The sequence below is a fragment of the Dioscorea cayenensis genome, chromosome 1 (genome assembly GCF_009730915.1).
Source record: "Dioscorea cayenensis subsp. rotundata cultivar TDr96_F1 chromosome 1, TDr96_F1_v2_PseudoChromosome.rev07_lg8_w22 25.fasta, whole genome shotgun sequence".
Taxonomy (NCBI): Eukaryota; Viridiplantae; Streptophyta; class Magnoliopsida; order Dioscoreales; family Dioscoreaceae; genus Dioscorea; species Dioscorea cayenensis.
Window position 1 is genome coordinate 22,307,384 of NC_052471.1, and position 23,569 is coordinate 22,330,952.

The following is a 23,569-nucleotide window of genomic DNA, read 5'->3' on the forward strand; positions in this document are numbered from 1 at the left end:
TTATTAACAAGCCATGATAAGTGTCTAAATGTACATATTTTAGTATATGTATTTGTTATTTCTAGCATGTATTTTCATTGGAATTGATGCCCGTTCTATGCTTAATCGTATGTTATTTGCTTTGCAGGTCACAGGAACGCCATGGAAGACATGAAGATATGATTTGGGTGAAAAAGAGAAGAAAACCAGGTCGTGGTACTGTAGCATATTCGTTGTAGCACTTGGAGAGTTTCGAGTCCGGAATTGAATCACGGCATACAGCCTCAATGCTGCCTGGTATATAGCCCGGGATGATTACTGTAGCCAATGAAGAGAACAAGTTTTGCTTGAAGGCATACTGGCTCAATGAGGTGCTCATTGAGCTAGTATAGATACTATTCCGATTACATTTGTGGAGTTTGCCTACCCCAAACAGTGTCAATGAGTAGCTCTATGAGGACCTCATGGAGCCAGTATACCTCCTGAATGAGGTCCTCATAGAGAGGAGTATACCACCTGAGATTGAACTCATAGAGAGTGGTATACCACTCGGGATGAAGGCCATTTTGGGGGCATGATGAGTGATATATAGGGGGACTTTTGGACGAAAAAAAGGGAGGGGAATAGAGACTTTTGAGGACCCTTGGCAGCCAGCACTTGGGAAGAAGAGGAGAAAGGAAGAGATTATTTTGAAGAGTGTTTTGGCTTGAGGCTTGGGAAGATCAAGGGCTAGATCTCAAGGGGAAAGCTTCATCATCAAAGGAGGAGGAGTATTCGGCTTTCCTTGGGAATGAAGAAGCGTTATTCGGCCGGCATTTTTCCTTCTTCATCATCATTCTAACTAGGGAGTGTCATTTATGCATTTACTTTTTGTTTTTGTTAAGATTGATATCCTTGTTTGTATGATGGCACACTAGACCCCGAAGGCCACCGGATTTAGGTGAACCTTGTGGGGTTCATAATGTATTTTGGATGCTACAATTACATTTGGAGTGCATTGGTGTGATTTATGGTTTGGTTCATTGTGATTCATGCCTAGAACTATTATGTGGAGAAATCCTTAGTTCTTGTTTGGGTTGTATACGTAGATGTGACCTACTCGCGTGTGCTAGATCATTAATGAACTAAAAGGGGTAATCTTTGACCAACATGCCGAGAAATTGGATGTAGGTAGCCCCTCCGAACCATGAGGATAAACATAGGTTAAGTGCATCCTTATCGCGTGATCTCCTTGTACTCATTGCAATCGTAGGAATATGATTAAGGAGAGATCCTTGTCATCATTTGTACGGGATTAGGTTTAGCCACAGAGAAATTGGGGTTGAACTAATTTTGAGGTCCATCGGTCTAAATCACCCTTGCCATTTATTTTTATGCATTCTTATATCTTGATGACCCCTCTTGGGAATCCTCATCAATAGGCCTATTCTTAGCATCATTGCTCTTGTGATTTTCTTGCTTGCCTTGGAAATACTATAACTGTGTTTTATTTACATTCTTGCTTGTATTAGAGTAGTATACCATGCTTAAGTTGTAAGGTTAGAAAGTGAGTGATGGAGGAGTAATAGGAGCTCCTTAGCCCCGTGGAATACGATCCTTGGGCTTTTACACAAGGTATTACTTGGCGACCCCGTACACTTGCGGGTGATCAATCAAACCATCTACCATATTTTTCCAACAACTATATACAATTATTGTATGAAATTACCTTAAACATTTTCCATCTATGATCATTTGAATTCTCGAGAATAGGTTCGGATTTCTTCAATAGTACATCGTGGCATAGGATAATTGCCTTTAGGACGGCATGAAAATGTCGGCTAATCGTCTCAGCTGATCTGACAAAGTCAAACTTAATTATCCTATTTTTTATGTGGTGTGCCACAATGTTTAAGAACATTGTGATCATTTCATCGCCCATGACATTTCTCGTGCCGCGAAGCCCACCGGTAGTGGTTAATAATTGACATAATTTATGAAAACAATGACGATCCATCCGTAGTTTATCAATACACTTGACATCGCTCTTATAAACTACATGGAACATGTACTCATGTTGTCTACGATGCCTACTACTTGTTGACTCAATCTCATAATGGATGACATTGTCTTGATCATTTTCCTCACTTATTGCACAAATGGTGACGATGATGTTCACAACGAAAAAAATGCATGCATACATCATGTGAAGCAATTGCTCCGCGTGAACATCTTCCACGTTTTCATTAGCCATATCTAAAATTTACAAATGAAACAAGATATGTTTTGTAAGAATGGTTAAACTATGAGTTATATGATATGTATATATGTCATTAGCCAAATCAAATTATTTTTTTATTTTATTTTTAAATTTATTTTTTTTAATTATTGGTTATATAAACAAATAAATAATTGTAGAGGATATACCTAACAATATTATATATATATATACATAATATGTGTTCATTTTAAAATGTTAGTAATTACTTATTTTACAGAGGGTATATAAGCATTCGTTTCATCATTACTTTTTGTAATTGTAATTACTAAATACAAGACATTTGATAATTTCAAGTGTTTTGACATGTAATATCCACTAAGCCATAAAAACTACCATAATTGTAATAGATGGGGAAAAATTAATTTTAAATTAATTATTTATCTACAGTATAATTATTCCTATAAAAATAAAAAGGTTGTGTTGGAAAACTTTCAACAATGTGCCGGAAAACATGAATAAGAGATAAGAAATTGTATTATCATACCAATAAATAATTAATGCTATGAACTATGAAAATAAACAAGAGATTAACAAGTAGATAAAATAGAATTTCTAAGAAAGTAAAAAAAAAGTTATGAATAAATTGAACAATTTAAATAAGATGTAAACAAATAGAAACAAAATATATAATTCATCTGTGATTGGTATTCATGAGATATTTACATGTGAGCCGCTAACTTTACAAACAAGACTTTTTTTTAATGAGAAACTGTTGATGAGTTAGTTAATTTGAAGTATTTGTGCTATTGAAAATATATTGGAGTTACTATATTTTTCAAACTTCAGCATTTTATCATGAAGTTTGATGGTTTGTGCTATTAGGGACTTGATGAAGCGCCATCAAGAATTACATCCAACGTCAAGCAAAATTTGCAGTTTTTAAGGAAATAGAGGGTAAGATATTTATTGCTTCAATTGTTCATTCTTCACAAATTTTTACTCATGTAATTCTTTCTCAAATTTTTTATTTTCATATGGATATGTTTGTATGATCATGGCCAAGTGATATGAGACTTATCAAGAGAAAGCAATGAAATAGGAGTTTCCAGAAGATACAGAACTTTATCAAGAGAAGCTGAAATTAATTTGGCTTAATGCGTAGTTAAAAAAAACCTGGTATGGATCTCAACGAGGTCGGCGTCCAGAGAGGAAGGGAGAGGAGAAGGACCAGGTGAAGTCAGCGTCGGCATCGGCGTCGGCGTCGGCGTCGGTGTCGGCGTCGGCGTCGGCGTCGGTGTCGGCGTTGGTGATGGTTCTAAAGCTCGGAGAAGAGGGATGGATCTGAACGGGAAGGAAGTAGATCTCAACGGGAAAAGAGGAAACAAAAGGTGGAAAATGGAAAATTTTTCAAAAGCAAGCGTAAAATGGTCATTACATGACTCAGGAGTCTAACTCCCCCCAAATTTGACAGGATTAACTACAGTCCCACATGCACCCTTCCCATTACCATGCTAACCTTTACTCACTCCTTCTCTGGTTGCCAAACAAGGGTTTAAACCTCATGGATGCATCCCATTCCCACTCCCAAGCCATGAATCCAGGTGTCAAATGGCCCCTTAGAGCATAAAAAACCTTGATGGTCATCATTTCTCATTGCATTTTCTTGCAAGGAAACAATTCACTGGTCTCAGCACCAACAAAGCTTGTTTTGAGCTCGGGATTAACTGAATCCTGGATATCTAAAGACCAAAATTAACATAATTATTCCTCTCTATATAATATGCCCAAAATCAAAATAAAAGATAAGTGTCATAATAAGCCCAAAACTGGCATCATGTAAACAAATGGTAGCAGTACGTAAATCAAACCACCCCCCATATTATGAATACATAATTGTGCTGCATAGTAATCTATCAAACATAGTTAGCACTCTGTAAGGCAAGGATCAAATCAAAACTTAAACAGTTAAACCATTTACTTATCTGGTAAGCATTTTGCATAAATCAATACAGTCTGGGCTAATCTCTTTACATTATTCTATGCTTAAACCCCTACATGGTTAGCTAATTAACTGCATATGTTTTTTCGCCAAGTACCATTGCTCATATGAGAACTGCCGATGACCTATCATGTGTTTTGAACAATGGTTGCGGTGAAGTCAAATATAATGGAATAGCAAGATGGCTTCCTTTTATGTATGTTGAAAACGTGATCGAGTTCTTGCTAGCAAAATGGCCAAAGTCTTCTGAACTGTCATTGTACTTCAGTTAAGCTTTAAACTTAAGCTAGTATTTTTGTGCCGATGAGCTTATGTAAACATGAAGCTAAGTAGAAATTATATGTATACCTGGGTGGAATCAACCTGTGATTAATTCACTCTCATTGTTAGTTTTGTGGTTTTGTGAACAAGTCCATGAATTGTTTGTGAATCATATTTTTTAACCAAATGCTCATATGTATATATATATATATATATATATTTGTTTTCACCTGTTAAATCAAATAGTAGCAGAAAATGTTATAAATTTTCAGTTCTGTACAATTTTAAAATCATTAGATTGCAGGAGTTTATAATGTTGTTGGATGTATCAGCTTGTGCATTTTGTATAATGATTAGCTTGCTCTATTGCATTTTTTTAATATTATATACAGGTGACAAGTGTTTTCCATTTAAAAGATTGTCGAACAAATAAATAGATATGAAAGTAAATCAGTTATGGTGGTTTATGAACTTTCTAGAAAATTTTTTTGTCCTGTAATTTTTAAGCAGTAAAAACACTATTTTTCCCCACAATGGACTTTACACTTAGGCTATGAATATTTTAAATTTTTAAAATTTAATATGTCATTATTACAAAGTAAAATCTTTGACATATTATTTTATGGTATTTAGAAGCTAGTAAATAAAAAAAAATTTTGAGAAAGGCGACAAGCACCTGAACCCCAAGGACATGCACATGTGGGGAGCAAGGATCAACGTCGACCATGTGCCCTCACCTTACGTAGGACCTGAGGTTCGATCCCGGGTTCTCCCCGAAACAAAAGCCATACGCAAGGGACCCAATACCAATTGATCCAAAGGCCGTTGGTACTAGTAAATATTATCAACTAATTAGTATAGAGCATGAGATAAAAACAAATATTACAAAAAAAGATAAGCTAACTTTACTAAGCATGGAAAATTAAAAAAAGAAACTATTCAAAACTTTAAATTCCCAACCAAATTTTTTAATAAACAATTTGAGTTAAATCAAAGTAATAATCTTAGATAATTCCAAAAACCTTTGGATACTGCTCTTTCTCCAAAGATATTGTTTATAATCATACACATTCCAATGTCTTCCAATGCTACAGTATCTCCAAAGATGTCTATAATTTTGTGCAGTTCTACTAAATATTCAAAGATACTAGTCCATCTAATTTCAACCTTGACACGTGGAGTTATTCTCTCTTTATATATATACACAACTTGAGTTTTCTTTGAAAGTCCATAGTGGTATACAAAAATATGGAGCTTAAATTATGGTTTGTTGTGACAATTGTTAGATGCCTTTTTCTCCTTTTCTTTGAAAATGGGGTTTTGGCAATCACCCCCAAGGTATCATTCTGCTCAATTTTTTCCCCTTCATTTGTTCAATTATTTATTTATTGAATTATTTATGAAATTTGATAGAAGGTGATGTATTTAGATTTGATATAAGAACAACACAAATGAAAAGTATAAATTTAAATTATATATATTTTGAAAGAGCATCTCATATATTTTTTAAAATGTTTTTATTTCCTTATATATAAAAATATATAACTAATTTATGGAAACATAGATTCATTCATTTCTTTTCAAGATTAATAAAGAGAAAATAGTAAATATTTAGTCTTTTTTCTTATAAAATTTTTCTTATATAAGCCAATATCATTTGCAGTTTATTCTAGTGGTGCACAAGTTTAAAAAAAATTAATAATTTTTATAGAAGCTAATCTTAATATGGTTGCATGAATAAAAATTTTGGTTTTAATGTTTCATAGTGAGCAAGACATGAAAAACTAAAAAAGTGAAATGGTTGCATGTATTTTATATATCCAAAAAAATACTTATTTTTTTATATAATTTGTATTTTTATTCCATCATATGAACATATTTACAGGAAAACTAATGAAACAAAGTTTACTGTGGTAGAAGATGTTCAAGAATCAAAGTTTTGCTCCACAGAAGGATGAACTTGATGAGAAATGTGCACAAAGTGGTAAGCATCATTTTAGTAGGTTTTTTTTTTTTCTGGATTTCTCAAATTTTTTATTTTTAGATTTTACAATAATCTTGTTTACAGAACAAAATTTTATGTTACATTTTTCAAAAATAAAAATTTTCTTTGAATTCGTAGTTTATATCATGTGTATGCCATTTATAATATTCTAAAGTTTTTTTTTTTTTTAAATAGAGGGATGGATAAGTACAGAACATCAAATTTTTAACATATAAGTTTTTTAAAAGAAAGTTGATGGATCTCGAACTTGACCCAAGGGGCATAATTTCCTTTCATTTCAACACGGAAAAAATAGATCATCTTTAATTTAACATGGTATATTTTAAATAATAACCAATAGAACTGTTATTAAAATGGTTAATTTCCTTTTTGTTTTCGTTTACTAATGCTAGTGACGAAGTTTTATGAGATTGATTTATTAATAGGACTTAGCTTCTGGAAATTGGTGGTTATATATTATGAATTAAATGCAATAGGTTATTGGCCGAATTCTCCTTTTACTAGTTTGGTAGAAATTGTATCTGATATTTGTATTGATATTGCCTCTCCTTAATTCTATTGCATCTCTTTCTTCTTTACTTTATTTCTATTTGTATTTATATCGTTCACATCACTCTTGAATCATCTTCACTATAGCTAAATAGCAATACTTGTATTTCTGAGCACTATTCCATGTGGATATGACTACTCACTCACCAAGATACTTTATTACTTCGACAAACCGTGCACTTACGGTACGCACTCGCAAGGGGTGTGTCAAAGTTTTTGGCACCGTTGCCAGGGAATAGGCGTTTTGGATGCATTTTGCACTTTGCTATTTTAGCTATTCATCACTTGTTTTATTTCACACTTTCTTATTCTTCCATCATTTTTTTTGTTTTTTTTCTTTGGTTGTAGCTCCAGGTTATGACTCGAGGAAACCCTTTGACATTGGTTGAAGGTGATCTGGATATTGGAAGAAGAATTCATAGAAGGGGGAAAGAACCTGTGTAAGAACAGTCTAATCAAGCTGAGATAGAAGGTGAAGGATCTGATAATATGATAGAATAGAATAAGCAGCAGAGGACACTCTCAGATTATGCCAGACCTGCAATTCTTGGCATGCAATCTAGCATTGTGTAGACACCGATTACGGCTCAGATCTTTGAGCTTAAATTAGACTTCATCCAGATGTTACAGTAGTCAGCACAGTTTAATGGTTTAGCCGATGAGGATTCAAATAATCACATTGAGAACTTTTTGTGCGACATGCTCAAGATTAATGGTGTCACGGATGATGCTATTAAGTTGAGATCCTTCCCATTTTCCTTAAAAAGAAGAGCAAAGCAATGGTTACATTCATTACCTAGAGCATTGATCACTACATGGGAGGATATGGTTGAAGCTTTTCTTGGCCGATATTTCCCTCTTGGAAAATCTGTGAAGCTTAGGAATGAGATATCTTCTTTTGTGCAAACAGAATTGGAGTCTCTTTTTAAGGCATGGGATAGGTTCAAGGAGCTCCTGCAGAAATGTCCTCAACATGGGTTCCCCGTGTGGATGATCATTCAGACTTTCTATAATGGGTTGAACCCAAGCACGAAGCAGTTACTTGATGCTGCAGCAGGACGCACCTTAGAAAGCAAGACCCCTAAAAAGCCCGACATCTCATTGAAGAAATGGCTATGAACAGTTATCAGCGGAACACACGGGATAGAAAGAAGATAGTCGGACTTCATGAGATCGGTTTAATCACATCATTGGCATCCCAGGTTGACTCATTGAGCAAGAAGTTAGACACTCTAACTTCTTCAAGAGTGGTGGCCGCGATGAGTTGCACTGGGTGTGGGGGAGGACATGCACCACCTGATTGCCCTATTTTGATTGGTGGTACCACTTCCGTAGAACATGTTGATTTTGTAGGTAATGCAATGAGAGGTCAAGAAAACCTGTATAGCAATACTTACAATCTGGGATGGAGGATCTACCAACCTTTCTTGGAGTAATCAAGGGCAACAAAAAACTATGGCACCACCAGGTTTCCAACAACAACAACAACAACAAGCCCCGAACATGAAGAATCGAGTTTCAAGGTTGGAAAACCGGGTTACCAACAGAGAAGGCTTTAACCAAGTTCATTTCATCATCAAATACATGATTTCTATCGGTTGAAGCCACACTTTTCAACCATACCGCATCATTGCACAATTTGGAGAATCAAGTTGGATAAATGCGAAGTCACTCTTGGAAAGACCTCAAGGGAGTTTGCCTAGCAACACAGAGACCTTTCCAAGAAACCATGCGAAGGCGATCACTTTGAGAAGTGGTCATGAAGTTGAGGGTAGGCTCCCTAGTGAGAAGATCAATGTTGAGTCATTTGTGTTCATGGAGGTTGAAGAGAGAACGAAAGAGAAGGAGATGGCACCCCCACCTTACAAGCCAAGAATCCCTTACCCTTCAAGATTAAAGAACGGCAAAATGATGAGCAATACAAGAAGTTCTTGAGTCTATTCAAGCAATTGCACATCAACATCCCATTTGTCGGGGCATTGACTCAAATGCCTCGCTAGGTAAAGTTTCTCAAGGACCTCTTAACCAACAAGAAGAAGTTGGAGGAGAGTGCATCTGTGATCTTAAATACTTCATGTTTGGTGGTGTTGTAAAAGAATATGCCGAATAAGAAAAAAGGCCCCGGAAGCTTCATCATTCCGTGCAACGTTGGTATTTTGGAGGAAGAAAATACATTGGTGGACTCAAGGGCTAGCATCAACATCATGCCTTACACATTCTTCCAGAAGCTTGGCTTGGGAGAGCCTATGTTCACTTGGATGACACTCCAATTTGCCGACCGAACAGTAAGACATCCGAGGGGCATCACTGAAGACGTACTTGTGAAAGTTGACAAGTACATATTTCATGTGGACTTGTGGTCTTGGATGTTGATGAGGATGTCGAGATCTCGTTGATACTTGGGAGGCCGTTCTTGCGCACTTCGAATGCTCTCATTGACATGGACGGTGGGGAGTTGGCATTACGGGTTAGGGATGACATGTTGACATACCGCCTCGCTGAAGCCATGCAACATTCTCTTGATTTTGATGATACTTTATATTTTCTTGACACCACTGATGAGTTAATTGATCAATACGTGCAGGAAATGATGTGTTTGGACCCATATAAGGGGTTGTAAGATCAAGAAGTGGAGAATGAAGAAGTCTTATCACTTGATCTAGAGGACAAGATGCAACCTATCACGGGAATCATGAAGAGGATGGTCCAAAAGATGAAAAGAGCAAGGAGACATCACAAGAAGTGCCCCAATACTAGTGGGGATGTGCATGCATGGAGTAAGGATGACAAACCCTTGTTTTACTAACAAACTCAATAACACTCCCTCTACCTTGAAAAGATTATGTTCATCGTGCTTTCAAGTTGTAGGTAAGAGGGCAACTTTCATCTATGAACCCCCGTGAGATAAGAAGCGGTACGTCAAGCTTAGTGACGTTAAACTAGCGCTTCTTGGGAGGCAACCTAAGTCTTTACTGTTTTTTTAGATTTTTAGTTTAGTTCTTGCATGAATAAGAGCTTGAGTGTTGGTGTCTTGACTTTTACATGCTATCGCTGTGTTTTTCTTAAGGATTGTTGGTGTTTTAGTGTGCCTAATTGTGATTGGAAAAGTTTCTTGCTTGTTTGAGCTTGTTTTTCCATGATTCTCTAGTCTGTTTTTAATAATATATGCATGCCCTGTGTGTATGAGTGTGCAAAAATGTTTTTGCAGAATTTGTGATTTTTCTAAGTCATCTAGAGAATACACACATCCACGTGGAATTTATCATACGGACGTCTATTTCAGTTCAGAGCTCATCCCGAGAGGACATAGGGGCGTGTGAATACCCCTGTGAACAGCCTTGTGACAGTCACACGCCAGTGGGTAATTTCACATGGGCGTGTGGATCTCTGCAAAATTCTCAGACTCCATCCCGAGAAGACACAGGGGCATGTGAATGCGCCTGTGGATGACCCTATGAAATACACATGGGCGTGGGTAATTTCCACACACCCATGTGAACCTCTACAGAGAGTCCTCCTCCATCCCAAGAGCACACAGGGGCATGTGAGTGCCCCTGTGAGTACCCCTATGAGTATCCACACGGCCATGTGGAATTCCCACAGGGGCATGTGGAACATTTAGCCCTTTTTTTTGGGTGGAAAGAGAGGCCACAGGGGAGTGTAGCTGCCCTTGTTAGGCGGGCAAACGGGCGTGGGAAATATCCACACGCCTGTGTGGATGCGTTCAATGACAACTTGAGCTATCCTGAGAGCACACAGGGACGTGTGTCTGCCCCTGTGATAGCTCCTGTGGAGACACACCGGCATAGGTAATTTCCACCCGCCTGTGTTGATGTACAGAACTCAAAAGGCCGCGATTTTTTTTTATAAACCTCTTGTGCCTTTTCATCTTCTCACTCCCTAGCACTCATAGAACTCATCTATTCACTCTCCCGACCTCCCACCGTCAATTAAGAGGGATTGTATTAGAGTTTTCCGACCGTTTTTAAGGTTTTGTAGTTGCATTTCGTCGGTAAGCCCTCTTTCCTTTTTCTTCGCCAATATTGATTTATTTTGCTTAAACTGGTGCTTGTTTGTTCGATTTCATGTTTAAATGGTTGATGCGAGCTTTTGGAAAGAATTTTGAGTGAATTTTGATGTATTCGAGGGATTTCTGCATAGTGCCTCTGTGGCCTTCACTCCCGAAGATCCACACGGGCATGTGGAATTTTCACACGATCGTGTGGATGTTTGCAGAATTAGATTTTCAAGTTAATTTGATCAATTCTATTTCAATTCTTGTAGATATGGCACCCAGGAAGAAGAAGGCTGTCGGCAAGCGTCCACGTGAGCGCTCACCTGATCCAGAGCACATGGAGTTCACGATTCCCGAGCACCAGGCTTGATTTATGAGATTGTCGACGCTCAAGTTCGGGTAGACGCGATTCCCAAACTTGAGTGTACTGAGAGAGGTCCAACTAGTAGATGATATGGCAGATGAGGTTGAGGAGCTCCTTGCTATGGGTAGTTGGAGATGGTTGCTATCCATATGGGAGCTGACGATCTGTATGTTGACTTTGGAGATGCTTGCGTCTTTTGAGTTAGACCGTTCCTACAACATCTTTGACAGTATAGATGACATTCTATTTAAAGCATTCGGACAGTGTCATAGCATGAGTGTCACATACTTTTTTGTCCGACTAGGTCTTTATGATGAGGCAACATGCCTCCCTCTACCGAGTTACATTCACGCCATCCTGAGCAAATCAGTAAATGGCAGTAGTGACAACACTAGAGTTTTGAGCAGACAGGAGTTGTTATATTTGTACTCCATGGTGCAGATCGAGCCTATTCACTTGGGACAAATCTTGGCAGAGTATTTGAGGCATCAGGGGAAGTATGCGAGAGTCGTGGTGATCTTCTCAGGCCCATACGTCACCAGACTTATCATAGGGATTGGCCTTCTAGACGCCATTCGAGGGGCTCAGAAGATTATAGTACACTCTCCCATTGATCTCGAGATGATGCGATTGATGGGTATGATCAAGACGTATAGAGGCGGGGTTTACGTGATGAATATGCCCCCACCAGAGCCAGTCGGGGCCGAGACAGATGCAGCAGGGGTATCTCAACCTGTGCATGAGCCGTAGCAGGAGTATTTGGAGACAGAGGCATCTTCCACAGCACAGGAGCCACCTCCAGTGCATGTTCAATCTCCATCTTAAGCCCATAATTGCTTTGAGAGGCTCGAGAATGCTATGGGAATGCTCCAGACTGACTTGGCTGAGGTTCGCGCTATCTAAGCGGCGCTCCAGACCTCGCCCTTTGTCATGAGACCCCGAGTTCCTCTGACTCCTCCAGCATCACCGATAGCATCACCAGTTCCAGTAGCACCAGCATTAGTTGATCCAGCATCAACAATGGCAGAGTTGACCGAGCAGGACACGGACGCTGAAGGTGTCTTTATTCTTAGTTGCTTTTATTTTTAGTATTTTATTTCTGCATTATTTTGGAGGTGTACTGCTCTGAAAGGATCTTCCTTTTGAGTTTATCTTTTATTTCAGTGTTTCTAGTTATATTTCATTTTAATATCTTTATATACTCGACTTTATTTTGTTTTTATTGAGCTTCAGTGAACCCCTTTGTGTTTACATGTAGATGGTCCTGTCAGTCTGGAATTTGAGGAATAGTCATGGACACGGTCAATGTGGTATTCACATGGCCGTGTGAGCTCTATAACCCGTTGGAACTCAACTCTCAATGAAATTAGCTCCATCAAACGTACCATTATTAGTTCAGGGGAGTATATATTCAATCGCCCATGATACATGTTTTTGATTGTTATAAGTTTTATTGTGCTTGCATGCGTACATTGAGAGCAATGGTACATCTTAAGTGTGTGTGTGGGAGTGGGGTGGGGGTGGGGGGAGTTCACATTTACACATGTTCTATACTTATGCTTCATTGTTCATGCCCATGTAGAAAATGGCGGTTCACCTTAGTTGCAATGTCTGTATTCTTGAGTTTAGGAGAATTTTTAACATTGAATTTTCTCATGCTCTAGTTTTACTTGAATTCTTAGGAATTTTTTTCCCGATTGACACTTATTGCACAACTCACTCATTAAACCTTATGGAAACTCAAGTTCGATGTTTAAGAGACTGTTTTAGTTTGTTTCTTGTTTTAATTTCGTTGAAAAAAAAATGGTATGTATATGTGTGTTTGGTTATGCATTGGAGAGATGGAAAGAGCTACCACCTATGAAGCATGAAGCTACTCTCATAAGTCGGATACTAGTTATGCCCTAATGAGAGAAAGAGCTATTTCATGATATGAGTGAAAGCTACTGCCTCGATAGAAAGAGCTACCACCTAAAAAGTGTGAAATCCACCTTAGCGGCCGCTTAGGAAATTGCTACTTTAGAGGATGTGTGAAGCTACAGCCTTTTCTTTCGTTTTTGTAAATAAATAACTCTCGCTTACTTAGAGCTTTGAGGAGTATTTGTTGGGTTGAATTGAGTGAGTTTACACACACTTACATGATATCGGGTTGTTGTCCTTTTTTATTCAAATTTTTAGCTAGAGCATTGATTTTTCTTATTCAGTGTTTAAATTTTTACTTACTTGTAGAATGCTTCTCTTGCATGCTTTTGGTGACCCTAAGGCCAAGCACTTCCAATTTTCCTGCTTATATGCTTTAATGTTCTATTTTTTCTTTAGAAAAAGCAAAAGATTAAGTGTGGGGGAGTTTGATAAGCGCTTGTGTAATAGTAATACGAAGTATTCTTTTCTTACAATAAGCATTACTTTTCTTAGATTTTGGCGCTTATGCATGTGTATTTGTGTTCTTTTGTGCATGAAGGGTTGTAGATACAAGCGTGGAAGAAAGGAACCAAAAGTAGATCGTGGATGTAATTTTTGATGAAATCTTGGATTGAACAAAAGTTAAGACACAAGTTATGCTCAAAGACATGTGAGTGTGTGCAAATCACTGTAGCAATTACAGTTCACAACTCGTAGAAAATCAGTTTCCTGGAATTGGGCGTGTGCATGCCCAATTCCAGCCCTATTTATGCCGCTAATTGACATCCTTTTAGGAGCCCCTTTTCGCGTCTTTTCCCCATCTTTGAAGGCTCTCTCGGCTAGAGTTTAGAGAGGCTTTGCTAGATCTTTGGAGTGGTTCTACGACCTTCGACATCGCGTTACTTCGGGAGATAGTTATTGGTGGAACGTCCCAAGATTTCTTTACGGTCATGATAGAGTGAAGTGCTAATAGACAAACTCCGCAGGTTCTTAGTTGCGCAAGCAACAGAGTGAAGCGTTGAAATAATCCCTAGTGTTGGGGCTTAGTTGTGACTAGGGGTCTTTCGCCTCGACCAAATAGTTAGATCTATATTAGAAAATAGGGTTTATCACTTGGAGTCCCCAGAGCATCTTGCAACCTCCTATAGTGTGAGGCATCGAGAGTATCCCTTTCCGCAGGCCATAGTGTGAGGGCTAGTCATGGTTGTCCTTAGGTTTGTTACCATGTACCTTAGGATTTCCATGACTCATTAGACATTAGTTAGGAGGTATAATGAGGAGTCTTACACTTGAAACAATAGTCCTAGGGTGAGCAATGTCAAGTGCCCCATTTTCTATCGATTGCCTCTCTTTAATTCTATTGCATCTCTTTCTACATTACTTTATTTCTATTTGTATTGATATCGTTCACATCAGTCTTGAATCATCTTCACTATAGCAAAATAGCAATACTTGTCTTTCTGGCCACTATTCCCTGTGGATACGACTACCCACTCACCAGGGTACTTTATTACTTCGACAACCTGTTCACTTGTGATCCGCACTCGCAAGGGGCATCCCATTTTTTACTGAGCTACTGATCTTCATAGATGATGCGCCCTCGTATACAGACCTCATGGGGTAATTTCCTTTTCCATGCAACCCTAGAAGATAGAGGAAGTACTTCTCGCAAACCTTCTACATTGAATTTGTGCATTGCTAGTTAAAGAGCTCGAACTGGAGACCCCTCAAACTTAAGGCAAATGGAGTACCCCGGGCTATGACATAGTTCCTAAATTATAAAATAGACTTGAATTAGGAATGTGTCATTTGAACATTGTGCTCTGTTAATATGGTCATTTGGATGCACATACTTTTCACCAAGTTTATCACCAAGAATCTCAATTGTTGTGTTTTCTATTATAGTATCACCTGTGATGATTGAAAATTTGTGAAAATAGAATATTAAAATTAATCTATATAAAGATATTCATCTAAATCAATATAAATTAAATATTTTTTTATTAACCTCAATAGCATTAATAGAAACAATAAACATTGTATCCATTGTTAAAATCAATCATACATTTTTTTTCGGTAGAATACTCTATTTAGTTCGTGTAATATACTAAATCTGGGACACTTGTAGCTCTACTCTTTGAATACCGGCCTTGTATCTCTAACATTCTAGGAAAGGTCTAAAGTGAGATCCTCAAGCAACGACAGGGCAAAGAACAACCTCTCCAAACCATCACAAGTGATTCTTGTGTCCTTTGGAGAAACCCTCGAAATCGAGATTGACAGCCCGAATGATGGCAAGAGAAAAAGCTGTAGAAAAGATGAAGATGAATCTCAACAATTTTTTTGAAACAACATAAATATTAAAACCAAGATAATAAAATCTTTTATTTTTCATTAAGGGAAAACAAAGAGATAATTAGGGGCTTATTCCCAAATTCACCATAACTTTTTTTAATATTGTCAAAATGACCCTAGGGCAATTTGTTTTTGGCAAAATGACCCTAGGACTATCACATTAATGCATAATCAGCACCCATGTGTTGACTGGCCATTTTTAAATTAATAAAAATCCTAATTTTATATTTTAACCCCTCATCTCTTTTATAATTATTTAAATAATCAAAAAGCAATATTTAAAATTATAATTATTATTAATTATTAAAAAAGTAATTATTTAAATTACTTTAATAATATTTTGATTATTATTAGAGTGGTAATTATTGAAGTGAGGATTATTTAAAATTATTCTTAATATTTTATGTAAAGTATTATTATTATAATGGAAATTATTTTAAATTATTTTAGTGATGATAGAGATCACCAAATATCAATCATCCATGGTTACCATGAACAAATTAGACCAGAAATAAAAATCAGGGACTCGTATCCGATAAGAACAGATTGGATCTTACACTTTCCAAATCATTAGACAAAAAAAGGCTTTATTTTTCACAATTTTCTGAACTTTGCTTTCTCTCACTCCCCCAAAAGAAAAATAAAAGGTTCACAAAAAGAAACCATATTTCCTTTCCCTTTCAAGAACAAACACAACTGATCACGATCATAAACTAGCCTCATATCAGCTAAATAAAAAAAGGATTCTTTTTTTTTTTGAGAAATCCAAAGATTGCTCTTTGCTTTTAAACAATCCTTCTTAAAGAAAACCAAATCAAAAGCTGAAAATCTGGTCTTTCTTTCTCTTGAAGACGAACAATGAAAGGAATCTTCCTCTTCTCACCCTTTCACCTCCAAAGACACACCGCCCTTCTCATCTTGCTGAAAAACAACAAAGAAAAAAAGAAAGCCACAAATTAATACAATAGATTTCACAATGACATAATTTTGATTTTCTGGATCTAACAAGAAGCTTTTAGGGTTTGCCCTTGAACACGAGAATCATGTGAGAGAGAGAGACCCCTGCGGGTGAAAGATGTAAGTTTTAGGAGTCGTATCGCAGATGAAGTCGATGTATCTCGGGTTGAACACGCAGAGGGAGAATTCTCTGCAGAGATCCACACGGGCATGTGGAAATTACCCACGCCCGTGTGTTTGTCACAGGGTCAGACACAAGGGCAGACGCACGCCCCTGTGTCTTCTCGGGATAAATCTCTAAATCTCTGCAAAGAAATGCACGCTCGTGTGGAATCAACACACAGGCGTGTGACTGCGACAAGGTCATTCACTAGGGCAAACACACGCCCCTATGTCCTTTCGGGATGAGCTCTGAATGAAAACATATGCCTGTGTGGAATTTCCACACCAGCGTGTGTCTTCTCTGGATGACTTAGAAAAATCTGCAAGCTCTGCCGAAAAATTCCTAGACATGTATACACACTCAGAGCCTACTTCGACAATGCAAAATGAACTAGTGAATCATGAAGAGCATGCTCAAACGACCAAGAAATTCCGCCACACACATTTATGCACACAAAAATAGCAAATAATCCACGAGAAAATCACAACAATAGCATGTAAACAATCAAGACACCAACATATAAGCTCTTATTCATGCAAACGCGAACTAAAATCTAGAAAAACAGTAAAGAACTTGGGTTGCCTCCTAAGAAGTGCTTGTTTAACGTCACTAATCTTGATGTACCTTACCTTACCTCATGAGGGATCTTGGAGAAAGAATACTTCCTTGTCATCTTTACTTACCTCCATTCATCCGACTCATTGAGATGAAGCATTCTTTGTTCACCCGCCTTCCTCAAGTCAAAATTCATGGCCTTGATGGCCCAATAGGCTTTATGCTCTAACTCCATGGGTAAGTGACACGATTTACCATATACCAAGTTATAGGGAGTTCTATTTGAGTTTTATATGCCGTTCTGTGAGCCCAAAGTGTGTCATCCAAGCATTCCGACCAACAAAACTTTCCTTGTTCTACGGATTTTGTCAAAATTCTCTTAAGTTCTCTATTTGTGACTTCCACCTGACCTCTCCTCTGTGGGTGGTAGGGGGTAGCAAGGCGATGATGCACTCCATACCTCTTCAACACTTTCTCAAGCTGAGTGTTACATAAATGATTCCCTCGATCACTAATGATAATTCGGGAGGGGTTTCAAAGATCGAGTGAACAACCTCTTCAAATATTTTACCACGGTCCTAGCATCGTTTGTAGGTAAAGCTTGAGCCTCGACCTAGTTAGAGACATAGTCAACCGCAACCAGAATGTATTTATTACCGTTAGACTTTGGACATGGGACCATAAAGTCAACATCAAATACCTCACAAAATTGAATTGGATTCTGAAGCATTTCATCCCGTCGTGATAGATTTTTAGCCATTTAACAACTGTCGAATTGAAGAATAAACAGATGTGCATCCTGGAATAAAGTCGGCCAATAAAATCCGGCAGCCAAAGCCTTTTCAGCCATTCTACGCGAAGCATAATGGCCCCCCGACTAACCCTGTGTGACAATGTGCAAGGATATTCCACCCTTCTTCCCTTGATACACATCTTCGAACTACATGATCTGCACAAAATGCGGAACATGTACGGATCATCCCAGAAATAATTCCTCAAATCATTGAAGGACTTCTTCTTTTACTAGAATGTGAGGCCCTGCTTAAGTACTCTCCCTGACAAGTAGTTTGCAAAATCTACGAACCATGGAGTGCTCTCTGATTCTGAACTTTGAACTGTATACAAATGTTCCTCAGGAAAGTAATCATTAATCTCTTTGCTAGCTGGCTCTTGACCTTCACACCCTTCTAATCAAGACAAATCGTCTACAACCACATTTTTGGTTCCTTTCTTGTCTTTTATCTCCATATCGAACTCTTGCAACAATAGGATCCAACAAATCAAACTCAGTTTTGCATCAGCCTTGTTCATAAGATTGCGGAGTGGCGAGTGATCAGTAAATATGGTGACCCTAGACAAGATGAGGTATGGTTTCACCTTGTTGAAAGCAAACACCACTGCTAACAACTCTTTTTTGGTGGTTGTATACTTCTCTTGAGCACTTGTGAGAGTCTTGCTAGCATAATAGATCGGTTGGAATTGCCTATCTTTCCTTTGACCCAAAACTGCTCCAACAGCATAATCACTTGCGCCGCGCATGAGCTCAAAGGGCACGTTCCAATCTGGTACGGTTAAAAATGGTGCTTGAACTAATTTCTCCTTCAACAAGTTGAACGCTATCAGACAATCATTTACAAAGTCAAAGGGAACATCCTTTTCAAGGAGTTTAGTCAATGGCTGGATGATTTTCAAAAAGTCCTTGATGAACCTTCTATAAAAACCCGTATGTCCCAAGAAACTAAGAAACCTTTTACATTTGTAGGTAGAGGAAGCTTTTCTATGACTTCAATCTTTGCCTTATCCACCTCCATTCCCACTTAAGAAATCTTATGTCCAAGGACAATGTCTTCTTAGACCATAAAATGGCGCTTCTCCTAATTAAGAACAAGATTTGTCTCTTCACATCTCAATAAGACTCTTTCCAAATTCGTTAAACAAATGTCAAAGGAATCTCTGTATACTGAAAAATCATCCATGAACACCTCCATGATATCTTCCAAGAGATCATCGAAGATGGTTGTCATGCAACATTGAAATGTCACTGGTGCATTACACAACCCGATAGGCATTCTTCTATAAGCAAAAGTACCGTAGGGGCAAGTAAATGTCATCTTCCTTTGATCCTCTAGAGCTATAGGAATTTGAAAATACCCCGATATACCATCAAGGAAGCAATAAAACTGATGCCCTTGCCAACCGCTCCAACATCTGATCAATGAATGGCAATGGAAAATGGTACTTTCAAGTTGCATCAGTTAGCCTTATGTAGTCAATGCAAACACGCCAACCTGTAACTGTCCTGGTTGGAATTAGTTCACTATTTTCATTTCTCACAACCATTATTCCCCCCTTCTTCGGGACTACTTGAATTGGGCTCACCCACGCACTGTTTGAGATAGAATAAATGATTCGTGCATCTAGCAGTTTTACCACCTCTGCCTTGACAACTTCCTTCATGTTTGGATTCAATCTTCTCTGTGGTTGAATCACCAACTTGCAATTGTCCTCCATTAAGATCTTACGAGTGCAAAATGAAGGATTTAGGCCTTTTATATCAGAGGTCTTCCAAGCAATGGCAGATTTATATTTTGTTAACATGCTCACAAGCTTGTCCTTCTGATCTGGAGAGAGGTTCAAAGCCACAATCACCGGGAGCTTAGGTTCTTCCATTAGGAAAGCATATTCGAAATGTTTCGGTAAAGTTTTCAGCTCTAACTCAGGTGGTTCCTCAATTAATGGTCACAATCTTCTTTCCTTCAATTTGTCAATTTCCTCAAAATCGTCAGACCCTTGTTCGAGATCATTCTCTATCTCCTCTGCTTGTACATGTGCATCTGAATGGTCTTCAATGACAACAACATCCTCTATCTCGCAGATTTCCTACCCCAAAGTTGACACACCCAACGAGAAAAGTTTTGTCTTTGTTTATGATAGAAGGATTCAAACTGAGCAAGGACTCTCTCTCCAAACTTTCTTCCTAATGAATGCTCATAGATGCAAATGCAAACTTTTCAAACTGATCCAGCACACTATCCAACTCGTAACTCTGATCCTGAATTCTGTCAATGTAATCAACAACTGGTTTTTCCATGAGATTGTTAATGGTGAATTGCTCTTGCACGGAACAACATGATGTGGATTGCACTGCAATCAACTGAACTTTCTGTTCTATATTTTCAACCATTCCCTTGATTGTGTCAAATAATTCAGGTATGTTGATCATTTTTCCTATAATCAAAGAAGAAAACAAATTAGAATAATGACGGAATAAGAAAAGGTGAAATAGAATAAACGATGAATAGCTAAATAGCAAAGTGCAAAATATCTCTAAACACCTATTCCCTCGCAACGGCACCAAAACTTGGCAACTCCCTTTGCGAGTGAGCCGCAAGTGCACAGGTTTGTCGAAGTAATAAATCCCAGGTGAGTGGGTTATCGTATCCACAGGGAATAGTGAATAGAAACACAACGATTGCTACTTAACTAAGTAAAGATGGCACAATAATAGTGTGGATAAAATCAAAGTGAACAAGACTAAAGAAAATAAGAAAGAGAGGCACGATTAAATGAGAGGAAATGCAATCGATAGAAAGTGGGGCACTCGGACATTGCTCCCCCTAGGACTATTGGTTCAAGTGCAAGACCAACTATTATGTATCCTAAATGATGGTTAATGACTCATGGAGATCTTAAAATACACGGTCCCAAACCTAAGGTCAACCGTGACTAACTATACACTATGCCCCAGTGGAGAAATCGCTTAGTCTGAACATCTTCCACTGTGTATAGTTGCAAGAAGCTCGAGGGATTCCAAGTGACAAACCCTATTCCTATATATAGATCTAACCCCTTGGTCCATGCGAAAGACCCCTAGTTACGATTAAGCCCCAGATACTAAGGATTACTTCAACGCTTCACTCTGTTGCTCACACAACTAAGCCCCAGCGGAGTTCTCCTCTTAGCACTTCACTCTATTATAACCACAAAGAACTCTAGGAATATGGAGGTAGGATAAATCACACCGGAGGGGAAAGGGGACGCTCCGCTACCTATTGACTCACCCTTTCAACCCTCTCCAATCTTGCATTGTCTATCCCTCATGGTGTGTCACTCATCCATAATGGCTACCAAGAAGGACTCTCAACCCTAGTGTCACTTTAAGAGAGAAATCATTCAACAAGCATTCAAATTGGAAATCAATTAAAGACATCAATGAAATAAAGCATAATAAAAGGTCAATAAAACAATAACATCCTAAGGTTTACAAGTCCAAGTACCAACTAGGGGGTTTAGCTCTCCATAGAGCAAGATACAATTAATAATGAAATTGAAAGTAAAAACATGTAATCCATAAGGTAACCCCTTTAGTATTCATGTTGATGGTATTGTGGAGTAGCCTTGTCCTCCCAAAGGTCCTCTTATCAAGCCTAGGACACAACTCGTTGGATCGGTGCTGACGAAAGCTCCCCCAATGACTATCTTCCAAGAGAAACGCGGTGTTGAAGCTGTAGAACCACTCCAAAACCCTTGTCAAAACCCCTATAAACCCTAGCCGTCGGCCTCCCAAAAGTTGGAGAAAAGACAGTAAGAAAGGATGAAAGATGGATCCCCAAATCTGTACAAGTCGCGGCTTTATAAAGGGCTGGAATCGGGCATCCATACGGGCGTGTGGAATTTCCACACGCCGGTGTGGATTTCTGGAAATCTGATTTTCTGCGGGGCTGTAAACAGTAACTACTGCAGTAAATCACTACAGATATTTACTACATTGTCTGCTACAGTACTCCCAAATCACGTAAAACGGCACACTACAGTGATTTGCTACAGTGAATCCATACTTTTCATCGAGGCAACATAAACAGGCACACGTCTATGCCGTAGATCACATCGCTTTTTCAATAAAATGCCATATTGGTGAAGATCTTGCTAACATTGCACAAGTCAGAATACGCAAATGTGACTGTTTTTGTGCCCCTGCAAACCATGTAATTTCTTGAGTGCATGGAGGTTGGCACACATTCATGTATCTTCGATCACAACTTATGTCTTCACATTTGATCACTTCAAGACTTCATCAACAAAGTATAATCATAATCTACTTTGGCTTCTTTCTTTCATATTTGGCCTCAAAACCCTTCATGCATGAAGTTCACAAATACACATGTGTTAGGGCTAAAATCTGATTAAAGTAATGCTCATCGTAAAAAAAAGAATACTACATATTACTAATGCACAAGCATTTATCAATAATCCCACTCACCAAACTTAGGCTAGCCCACACGAGTGTTACTTCTCCGCCTACTCCTTGTCATGAGCCGAACCCTCACCACCTAACCAACCAAGACCACACACACACACAAAAACACACACACACAACAATAAAAGAGTAAGCCAAAGAAACACCAAGAAAAACTCCAAGATTATGCACGCAAAACAAACCTTAATGAGGTCAAAGTTTAGCTCAAAACAAACCTTAGGATTTCCATAAAGAATTCCTAAGGTTCTAGGCTTCCCTCTAAGCCAAAGAAACCAAGAAAACAAGGAGAACTCACCAGTGCTATACTAACTTTAGCTATTGCTACAGTATTCGAGATCGAACTGATCAACAATTCAAGGGAAAGACACCAAGTTCTCAAAACCATACAATTGGCAACTAAAAGACACATGAATCAACAAATCTATGGCATAGTTTTAATACCTTAAATGCCCTTCTTTTCCCCACCAAAACTCCACAAAAATGCCATCAAAACTCATGGAATTCAAAGGAATACTAATTCAATGGATACAAGGGTGCAATACAAGGGATTCACAACTCAAACAACCTTTAAATAGCCAAACAATTACAAAGGTTTTGAGAACAAGTTTCCATGGAAGAGCATGAGAGTTAAATAATGATTTGAAGAGTTAAAAACACAACCACAACATAGGATATGCATACCTTAACAAAATAAATCAAAGGAATGGATCATTACCTTCTAAACTTCAAACCACACAAAGTTTGGCAAGAAGAAAAGATGGCCAGCTATTGGAATGAAGAAGAGAAGAGTTAAGAGATGAATGAGAAGCTTAGTCTCTAAGGAACCTTGTATTTAAAGGAATGGATAAGGTTTTAAGGGGAAATGACCCTTTTGCCCTTACAACTTAAATATATCAACCAAAATGCCATGGACTTTAAGAAATGACTAAGTTACCCTCATGCATATAAAACAAAGACTAGAGTGAATAAGTATTTGATAAAAGACAACAATGCCCTTGTGCATTCAAG

At 38.1% G+C, this 23,569-nt stretch overlaps 1 long non-coding RNA gene and 1 other non-coding gene across 2 annotated transcripts; both read right to left on the reverse strand.

Annotated features, from left to right (window-relative positions):
- Positions 1-7,866: 7,866 nt before the first annotated feature.
- LOC120267279 lies at positions 7,867-7,973 on the reverse strand. Its single transcript, XR_005538431.1, has one exon. It is a non-coding gene; the product is annotated as a small nucleolar RNA R71 (small nucleolar RNA).
- A 14,437-nt stretch (positions 7,974-22,410) lies between these two features.
- On the reverse strand, positions 22,411-23,318 carry LOC120259269. Its single transcript, XR_005536086.1, has 3 exons — positions 23,277-23,318; positions 22,565-22,634; positions 22,411-22,438 (listed from the first exon to the last, which is right to left on the reverse strand). It is a non-coding gene; the product is annotated as an uncharacterized LOC120259269 (long non-coding RNA).
- Positions 23,319-23,569: the final 251 nt, after the last annotated feature.